The sequence below is a fragment of the Cervus canadensis genome, chromosome 15 (assembly GCF_019320065.1).
Source record: "Cervus canadensis isolate Bull #8, Minnesota chromosome 15, ASM1932006v1, whole genome shotgun sequence".
NCBI lineage: Eukaryota > Metazoa > Chordata > Mammalia > Artiodactyla > Cervidae > Cervus > Cervus canadensis.
In genome coordinates, this window is record NC_057400.1 from 36,284,703 (window position 1) to 36,294,998 (window position 10,296).

A 10,296-nucleotide genomic window follows, 5' to 3' on the forward strand; every position below is an offset into this window, starting at 1 on the left:
TTTTTTTCCTCTTAAATCCTCTTTTCAGCAAGCAGCCTGTTGCCTGAAGTTTTAATCCTTCATTACTAGTTAAAACAAAATCACCAATTAGGCACATGAACACGTCTGTATTAATCTCATTAAGGTGATGGCACCAAATAAATTGGAACTATTTTTGTGCTTTTACTGTGTTCCTATGGCTTTATCAGGCCCTGTGGTCATATACAAAGACCTCGAATCTTAGTCATTTAGAGTCATTCGGTTGTGGACTGAATGTGGCATTACCATCTATGGCTGAAAATTGCTTTCAGCTTTTAAACTGCACTGACTAGTCTGTAGTTAATCTTAGATCATTCACTTGCAAAATTAAATGAGCCAGAACGATGGTCTTTTTTTTTTTTTTATAAAATAATACATCACAAAACACTTATTTGCCCTGCCCAAAAGAGAGATCAAATTCATTTAAAATCCCATAAACCAGAGTTGTGAATTTTTAATTTTATTTAGTAGCAGAGAAATAGAGGGTAAGCTATCTTTCTACAGCACATCATTGCTATAAATTTACATATGGAACATGGTTTGATGCTTAACCAACCTTTAATCCACCTTTGATGTATACTTCTACTTCAATGTGGTCATGTGACACCCTTATTAACGCAAATGTAAAAAAGACTGTTTTGGATCTTTGATGTAATTAGCCATAAACCATGTTTAAGAAAAAAAGAGAGAGAGAGAGAGTGCCTACTTGAGTCACTGGAGTTGCATATAAAGTTCACAGTTATCATCACAGAAGAATAACCTTTAAGAACAAAGTTTAAAATTTTTACTTCATTCTTATATTCTCTGCCCAGGTAACTACTGAAGATCATTTAACTATAACCAGTAATAGTCAACTAAGATTTGATTGCTAAATAATTCATTTTGTAGGAGTAAAACACTTTAATATTCTTAGGATTTTTATCCTGCTTCTTGTAAAATCATATTGAAAGAAAAATGCTTACTGAGGCAAGGGGAACTGCAATACTTCTTATCCTGATTAGCATATATTACAATCACTTCAAACACATTGTCTTTTAAATGAATGTGCATTTTCTTATAGTTGGTTCCCTCTCATACCCCACAATGCGGGTCAAATGCCTATGTTTTGATCTTGGCAGCCACTAATTTTAGCATCCAAAAAAACTTGAGCCACTGCAAATGAGGTAAAGGTCACCTCGTAATGCCAGATGGAGGGGAAAAATTTTGGATATTTGAGGGGCTGACCCAGTGAGTACCCTGGTGGGTGACAGAATGCTAAGGTTAGATATTGGAAAATAAGGTTCATGCTACTCTGTCACTGGGCTGGTGCAGGCTGCCTGCTTGACAGAGAAGGTGGTATGTGGTCTGGACCTCAAGAAAAAGGAAGTCAGCCACCCAGATCAAAAATTACCCTGTCTTCCATCCAAAAAATGATTCTGACATCAGCTTAGCGAGACGGGAAGAAATGATTTTTTTTAAAGTTAAGATTGTACTTTACTCTAGAATAGCCAAGGGAAATTCATGGATCAATTGCAATATTGTGAAAGGAATTTCCTGAATTAAAAATACAATTGCCAAAACCACATTGGTGAAAGTTCTTCACGTTTACTACATGTTGCAAGTGTACATAACTCAAGTTGTACAAATCTAGGACTTAATCATTATTTTTAAAACTACAGCATTATAAGAATAGGAACAGTAAAATATAATGTATTTCTATTGACTGTTTGTACTTTAAACAAAAGCAAAATTGACTAAAATTAAAAGAAGCCACTTATTAGTTATGTGATTATTTTGCCAGCTATGGACATATCTTTTTACCTAATTTGTAATAACTTAAGAAGAAAGATTTTTGTGATGAAAACATCATACTAGTTTTTATTGAGACTGCCTGTCCTGTCTTAAAAACTTTTTTGAGACTCCTTGACCTGATTCTAAATAAAACTGCATTCCCTAAAACTTATTGTATTGGTACTTTAAAATAGATACTGGGCTTATATTTATCAATAAATTTTAATGATTTAAAGGACTTAAATCTACTCAAGATTCATCCTTTTTCTGAAAATGTACAGGAAGCAAAAGATATATATATATATGTATTATCTATATATATGCATACTATCTAAATATCAGGTGACCATTCTAAATACTGCACAGTTTTAGTTTTTCCATCTCAAGAAAAATATATGCATATTGTTGTTTATTCTGTAAAATATTCCTTTTTTTAATAGCCTGAACCAAATAATTTCTCATTTTTACAGGCTTCACTTCACTTTTCTCACAGTGAATAAATTGCAACTTATTTCCATGAAATTCACAGATGACACAGATCTTTATTTTGCATAAAGGCATAAAGAAGTGTCTAATATCTTCAATATTCATCTGCTAAGTGGACATTTGCATTGGGTTAGAACGGAAAAAGAGCCCCAACCCTCCCGCAGTGACAGCCGTACAAAGGGATGACTTCTGACAGTTGTGACAGAGCTGAAGGGAAGCTCAGACGACTCGCAGCATCCGTGATCCAATTACAGCTCACATCCCCCTGACAGACCCAGCAGCTTGACTCCAGCGTTTGGAAGGACAGTATTGATCTCTTGTCAGGAAGCAGTTGCCTGCTTGCAATTGTGCGCTGCTGAACTTTGAAAAGCTATAGTACCCTCTTAAATGATAGGGGCAGTCAGGTTATAGTATTCAGGTACAAAGAGAGGTGCAAAGGGTATCTGCTAAATGCTCTAAACTTGAACAAATCATAACAATATGACAGTCCAATCATACTCAAGGAGCCCAGCTGATCTAGCTAGCTACTGTCTGTGCTAATGGAAAGACAGCTCTTTGTGTTTAGTGGGATGATCTTACTTGATGAAAAGGCCACTGCAATTAGTGCATGCTGGTTGGCTGTGCCGGGTGACAGCAGCATGGATGGTATAATGGCAGCTGCCAATAACCCTAACTTCAAGAAAACAGACAATTAGTCCTTTGATCCTAACACTGTTAGTCCCTCTAGTCCAGACCTCTGCTCCGCTCTTACTGTAAACCTCACAAGGGCAATGTGGTACAACCTCACCAAACAGAACAACTTGGTCAAGGGGTCAATTACTTTTCTCCTCTTGACTTCTGTTCCTGCTTTCCTTTGGAGAGAGAGGGGGAGGGAGAGAGGCTTATGCAAAATGTAACAAACATAAATATTCCCTTTCAACTATAGTTTAAAGAAGCTAATACATGAACATAAATGTTTTAAAATGCAAAAATTTTAAATATGTTTTAAAATGTGGTAAAAAAACAAGATGCTAAACTTCGAAAACAGAGCTTTCTAATGGCAAGTGATCTCATGTTTTAAGACCGTGAGGACTGACTATTAAGAAATTAGTATAAAAAAGATACAAGGATATAAGGTATAGCATAGGGAATATTGCCAATACTTTATAATAACTTTATATGGATTATAATCTATAAAAATATTAAATTACTCTGTTGTACATCTGAAACTAATGTAAAATATGTCAACTACACTTAAATAAAAAGGAAATTACCAAACTACTAATATAATAAAAAATTATCTCTAGTTCATCACTTTAGAATTGGATAAAGATAGATGAAATATTCTGAAGTCTCAGAGTATACACAAAACTTATATATTATTTTAGTGCTTTTCATTAAGTGCAACTCCAGAACAAGTAAAACACTTATGCAATAGTAAAACAAGTTAAATTAAATACTAGAGCATGCATACACTTGCTCACATACACACACAAATCATACCCGTATAGACAAATGTATAACTAGAAAAATTAAGTCTAGTGCTCACTTCAGCAGCACGTATGATAAAATTGGACCTATACAAAGAAGACTGGCATGGCCCCTCTGCAAGGATGACTCCAAAATTTGGGAAGTATTCCATATTTTTAATGAATATTCATTTTATACCTCAAATTTAGACAGTTTCTAACTTTGGAAGGTTTATTCTTTTCTGTAATTTCTGTAATTTTGGAAGTATTATTAATTCTATGTAGGTAGGTACTGGAAATCAAAACACATAGGAGATATTTTCCATTCACATTTCATTTAAAAAGCAGAGACATTACTTTGCCAACAAAGGTCCATCTAATCAAAGCTATGGTTTTTCCAGTAGTCATGCATGAATAAGAGAGTTGGACTATAATGAAAGCTGAGCACGGAAGAATTGATGCTTTGAACTGTGGTGTTGGAGAAGACTCTTGAGAGTCCCTTGGACAGCAAGGAGATCAAACCAGTCCATCCTAAAAGAAGTCAGTCCTGAATATTCATTGGAAGGACTGATGCTGAAGCTGAAACTCCAATACTCTGGCCACCTGATGCAAAGAACAGATTCATTGGAAAAGACCCTGATGCTGGGGAAGATTGAGGGCAGGAGGAGAAGGGGCCGACAGAAGATGAGATGGTTGGATGGCATCACCAAAGAACATGAGTTTGAGCAAGCTCCGGGAGTTGGTGATGGATAAGGAGGCCTGGCGTGCTGCAGTCCATGGGGATGCAAAGAGCCGGACACAAGTGAGTGACTGAACTGAGTAAATAAAGAAAACTAAGTCTGTATCAGTGTCAGATCCTTTCTAATGGAAGTGAGTATAATGGCAATACTGGAAAACTGACCTTATATAAAACATCATTTTATATTTCAAATAAAATCAGAAAACTACATTTGAAAATGAACAGAAAACCAGAGATCAAAAGATGAAACAACAAACTCTGGAGAACTTTAAAGCAGAGAAAACTGGACATATACTAGCATCTAAGATAGACAAAGATAAAGAACTAATGCCTTTCAGAAATACAAATTCTTAATTATATGCAAAATAGTATTCTTCACGTGTATGTAAATTAATGCTAATTAAAACACATATGAGATCACTGTAAATAAATTGAATAACACAAAATTAGTGAGCGTGTAGAGAAACAGACATTCTCTTCTTGATAGAAGTATGAATTGTAGCAATCTTTCTTGATTAATTCAAAAATATGTATCCAAAATCATATTACTTTAATCAGAGAAATTCTTCATTGCACAAAGAATTGTATGCAAGAATATTCACTGCAGTATTATTTATAATGGGAAAAAATCAAAACAAACATAGCTACCCAGTAGGAGGGCATTAACCATATCTTGATACACACATTAAATAGAATAATATAAAGCCAATAAAAAGAATGAAGTAGATTTATATAATTTAATTTGAATTTTTTTCAAGATATAAACATAGTATAATTATTATTTATATAAAAGTATACAGAAGACAAATATTCATGTGTGGATGTCTGTGTACTTGTGTTTATGTAAATATGTATCTCTCTCTCTCTATATATATATATATAGATAGATATAGATATAGATATATGCTTTGGGCTTCCCAGTGGGAGCTAGTGCTAAAGAACCCACCTGCCAATTTAGGAGATGTAAGAGACGCGGGTATGATTCCTGAGTTGGGAAGCTCCCCTGGAGGATGGCATGGCAACACACTGTAGTATTCTTGCTCGGAGAATCCCATGGACAGAGAAGCCTAGCAGGCTACGGTCCTTAGGGTTACAAAGAGTTGGACTTAACTGGAGTGACTTAGCATGTATGCACATATGTGTTTTATGTATATTAACATTTCTAGAAATACAAATAAGAAACTGGTAACAATGTTTATCTATCATGAACTAGAGATGGTAAGAAAGCTCACGTTTAATTTACACTTCCTTATACTATTTGCATATATATATTATTTCATAAATTTTCAGTTCAGTTCAGTTTAGTCGCTCGGTCGTGTCCGACTCTTTGTGACCCCATGAACCGCAGCACACCAGGCCTCCCTGGTTTCATCACCAACTCCCGGAGTCCACCCAAACCCATGTCCATTGAGTTGGTGATTCCATCCAACTATCTCATCCTCTGTTGTCCCCTTCTCCTCCTGCCCTCAATCTTTCCCAGCATCAGTGTCTTTTCAAATGAGTCAGTTCTTTACATCAGGTATTGGAGTTTCAGCTTTAACATCAGTCCTACCAATGAACATTCAGGACTGATCTCCTTTAGGATGGACTGGTTGGATCTCCTTGCAGTCCAAGGGACTCTCAAGAGTCTTTTCCAACACCACAGTTCAAAAGCATCAATTCTGCGCTCAGCTTTCTTTATAGTCCAACTATCACATCCATACATGACTACTGGAAAAGCCATAGCCTTGACTAGACGGACCTTTGTTAACAAAGTAATGTTTCTGCTTTTTAATATGCAGTCTAGTTTGGTCATATCTTTCCTTCCAAGGGGTAAGTGTCTTTTAATTTCATGGCTGCAATCACCATCTGCAGTGATTTTGGAGCCCAGAAAAATAAAGTCAGCCACTGTTTCCACTGACTTCCCATCTATTTGCCATGAAGTGATGGGACTGGATGCCATGCATTTAAAACTAATCAAATTTTTGTGTTAATAGCCTCTTGCTAATAATATAGAACTAGCCATGACAGTTGTTCATGTAGATGGAAGACATATCGAGAAGAAAATAAAAAGACATATTCCTTTTAAGAGATGCATGTTTAGAGATTTAAACTATGAAGATAGCATTTAAACAATTTGCACTTCTCATTCTTTTAGTAAACATTATTAGACATTCATTGTAAGTTAGATCTACGCTAGTCTGGGAACACAGAGAGTAACTCATTGTTTGCCTGCCCACAAGAATCTATCTTCTAGATGAGGAGATGTAAAAGTAAAGAGTACAGTGAAAAATGCTGAGCACTATGGTAGGCACAGGTGGTTTTGAGTACAATAGAGACATCTCAGTCATAAGATGTCAAGGAATGATTCCAGTAGGACAGTAAATTTAAGTCTCAGATAAGTGTGGTCAGCCAACTGAAGGGAATTCATAGGCAGCAGGATTTGAAGTGCAGGAACAGCGTAGCAAAAGAAAAGGGATCATGCAGGCAGTCCAACATAATGAATTCTTAAAAAATAGATTAATGGTGAGAGATAAATCTGGAAAGGAAAGAAGATATCTTAAAGGAAAAGGAGTGATTTTGACCAAATAGACCTGCAAGTTTTCCAGATATTTTTGTTCATTAAAATAGTACAAAGATGCAGTAGTCTAAGGGTGTCAAAAAATAAGAATTATCTGGACTTCATGTTAAAATAAACAGATTCTCAAAGTCTAACACAAATTCTTCAAATTGAACTGATAATCTACAGCTATAACAAGTATCCCAGTGATTATTATTATCTGACAAGTTTAGAAAACAATGGTAGGTTCAAAGGTGTTATAGCTTATTAGCAGAGATAAATGTGTAAAGAGAAATAATAGTTTATTGAGGTGAACACAAGAGAAATATACCCAAGGCACAGGACAGTGAGGATCATCTGATGGGAAAGTAAGAAAGAAGAGCACATTTGTGAACTTAAGATAATTGTAAATGATAAATAAGATGCTTTCTGCTCTGAATTCACCTCTGCCAATTCAGAGCAGAAAAAAATAGTATACCCAATAGTGCATGGAAGTGTACATGTCAGAAAACCGTAGTCTTTCAGTATTGATCAAATGTATGTTTGTTTTGACAAAGACAAGGAGAGGCTCAGTCCTACTGACCCTTTTTTTTCCCCCCAATCTTGGAGGTATAATCACGGCAATGTTATGGTAAGAGTGCTGAATGTGTAAGAATGGATGTTGAACTTGGGAAGCTCTTAAAGAGATTGAAACAGATCAATAACTTTTTCCAGCTTTTGGTTCTCTTCTTAATCTAATTGGTTTTATAGAGATATAGTCTGCTCCGGTAACCTGGAGACCATGGACATAACCACATAGATCACATAGGAAATGCTTGACCACAATCTGACCAAGGTTTGGTTAAATGTCCTTCAAATGCTAATACATGGCTATTACATTCAATTTCTCATCTATATTTTATGGGAGAATTCCACAAGACTATTTCTCATCCATATTCCTAGTTGCAGTAGCATGCAGGTCTACTTTGCCCCATTTAAGGTATAGCTCCAAGTTTCTTTGTGAGTCCATGAAACTGTGTAACAATACTTTGTGGATTCATTTGGGCTCCTTGTTTCCTCATTGGCTGAATCTATGGAAGTGTGGTAAGGAAGCAACAGTTGCCACCACATTATAGTTTGTGGGCTGAATGATCACTTTACAGATTTAATAGTCCTAAGGTCTACGGAAAAGCCTGCTCCCCCTTGAGGGAGAAATTATGCTTGGACACAAAAGTAATCTTCAATTAATGTCTCTAAAATACCTTCTATAAGGTGACCATATAAACATTCTATTTTATGGTATGTTAAATCTTATCATAGAAATCATATTACAGAGTAGTGTGAGATTTAAATACATTTAACATATTAACATCTATTGGACACTTACATGTGTCAGTCACTATTCTGAGTTTCATACACACAGTCTATTTTACTCCTTACACCAACTGCTTTATTAATTCAACTTATATTAGGAAATTGGAGTTTGGAGAATTTAAGTAGTTTCCCATCAGTTAATACAGAGCTAGACTGAGCCAGAGCTAAAGTTGGAATATAGTCCAATTCCAATGCTCTAATTTTTAACTACATTGCTATTCAGCCTCCTAGCAAACAGTGATCACACCGGGTCTGACCTGTGCACACATCATTCTTTCTTACTGTGGATTCTTATGCCAAGTAAAATTGGTCACTTTTTGTGATCACTCATTTTTTCAGAAACCTCACATTCTCTAGCAACAGTCACATTATCAATTAATCTTCCACAAATGTAGTTTATGTGCTATTAGAGACATCAGCACCCTATCCCTAATCCCATGCTCATCTTCTACATGACATTTAAACATTGTAGAAGGAATATATTTAAAATTGCATTATTTAGAAAAAATATAGTCATTATAACACTCATACTTATTTAAACCAGATATAGACCTATCATTAAAGGGAACATGGCAATGAGTGACCTCCAGTAATGGATATCCTGGTCGTGATTTAGTCACTAAATCATGTCTGACTCTTCATGATCCGAAGGACTGTAGTCTGCCAGGCTCTCCTATCCATGAGATTTTCTAGCAAGAATACTGGAGTGGGTTGCCATTCCCTTCTGCCCCAAATTCAACATCAAATATCCACTTATGTTGCCACACATACACTTGGAAGATATATTATTTGCTGTGTACTATTAACTTACTTTTAGATTTTCAAGATCAGAATTCCAAGAAAAGCTTTCCTTACTTTGTCCTCTACATAGTAAAGCTATGGTAAAAATAGCTATGCTTCTGAAATCTCAAGCCTGTTTTTATGTGCTCAATTTGGTTAGATTTGGGTTTTGCAATTGTCATTATTGGAAATGACCTTTTATTTCCCATCAACACAGAATTCTATGACCATCAAGCAAAAGAAAATATGTGAAAGGATTTTCAGAATTAATTTAATCTCTTTATTTTATATCTGGTGACATTTTGATTTAATTAATGATTATTCTGTTTTGTTTTTTTAAAGCTTATTCTTAATGTTGTTTTTTAGTAAAATATTCTTTTAACCATTGCTATATGTTATGTTTCCCAAGCTTCAAGAATTTTCCTAGCTAAATAAAAAGTAAAATTTGCTAGGAAAGCTACAAGAAATTCAGTATAGAACTTGTGTTTTTCAATCAAGCAGAATAAAACATTTGATCCCAAAAAGGTATTGATATATGTTTTCTCAAACATGTGTATGTTTTAGATGAATCATTTTATTATGCATAGAAAAAATGAAATAATTGTTTAAATTCTTGATCATTAAGAAATAAAAAAATAGCAATGAAGAATCATGAGTCAGATTTATATGAAAAGCGTTACCTTTACATTTTCTGTATTTCCTTATCAATGTCATTTCATAAATGCTCATATCTGAAAATTCATAAAGGAACACATGTATTTCCTTATCAATGTCATTTCATAAATGCTCATATCTGAAAATTCATAAAGGAACACATACAGGATGATATTTTGCTATTGTCCACCTCAGCTTTAAAGTTAATGCATAAAGTCATACTAATTTAAATGGATATAACAAATATCTTAGTGCTTTGAAAACTGACAATTAGTTTTACACATTTTTATTCACTTGTTTCAATTTATGAACTGCAACCCATGACCTCTAAGTACGTGTGCATGATAAAATTATCAGAAAACGAATTATAAATAGCAATCGTTGACCTCTTTCTTAGCCACTGAACTTTATCAATGGCCTGACCCAAGATCCCAGGCCTGAAGGCCAATCAAGTTGTACTCTGTCAGTTCACAAGGCAAAGAAATTTCTAAATAATATCCTCTACATAA

The 10,296-nt window shown here is 34.8% G+C and overlaps 1 non-coding gene across 1 annotated transcript; it reads left to right on the plus strand.

The window, feature by feature from the left end:
• Window positions 1-3,794: 3,794 nt before the first annotated feature.
• LOC122454057 lies at window positions 3,795-3,901 on the plus strand. The gene has a single exon (XR_006273278.1). It is a non-coding gene; the product is annotated as a U6 spliceosomal RNA (small nuclear RNA).
• Window positions 3,902-10,296: the final 6,395 nt, after the last annotated feature.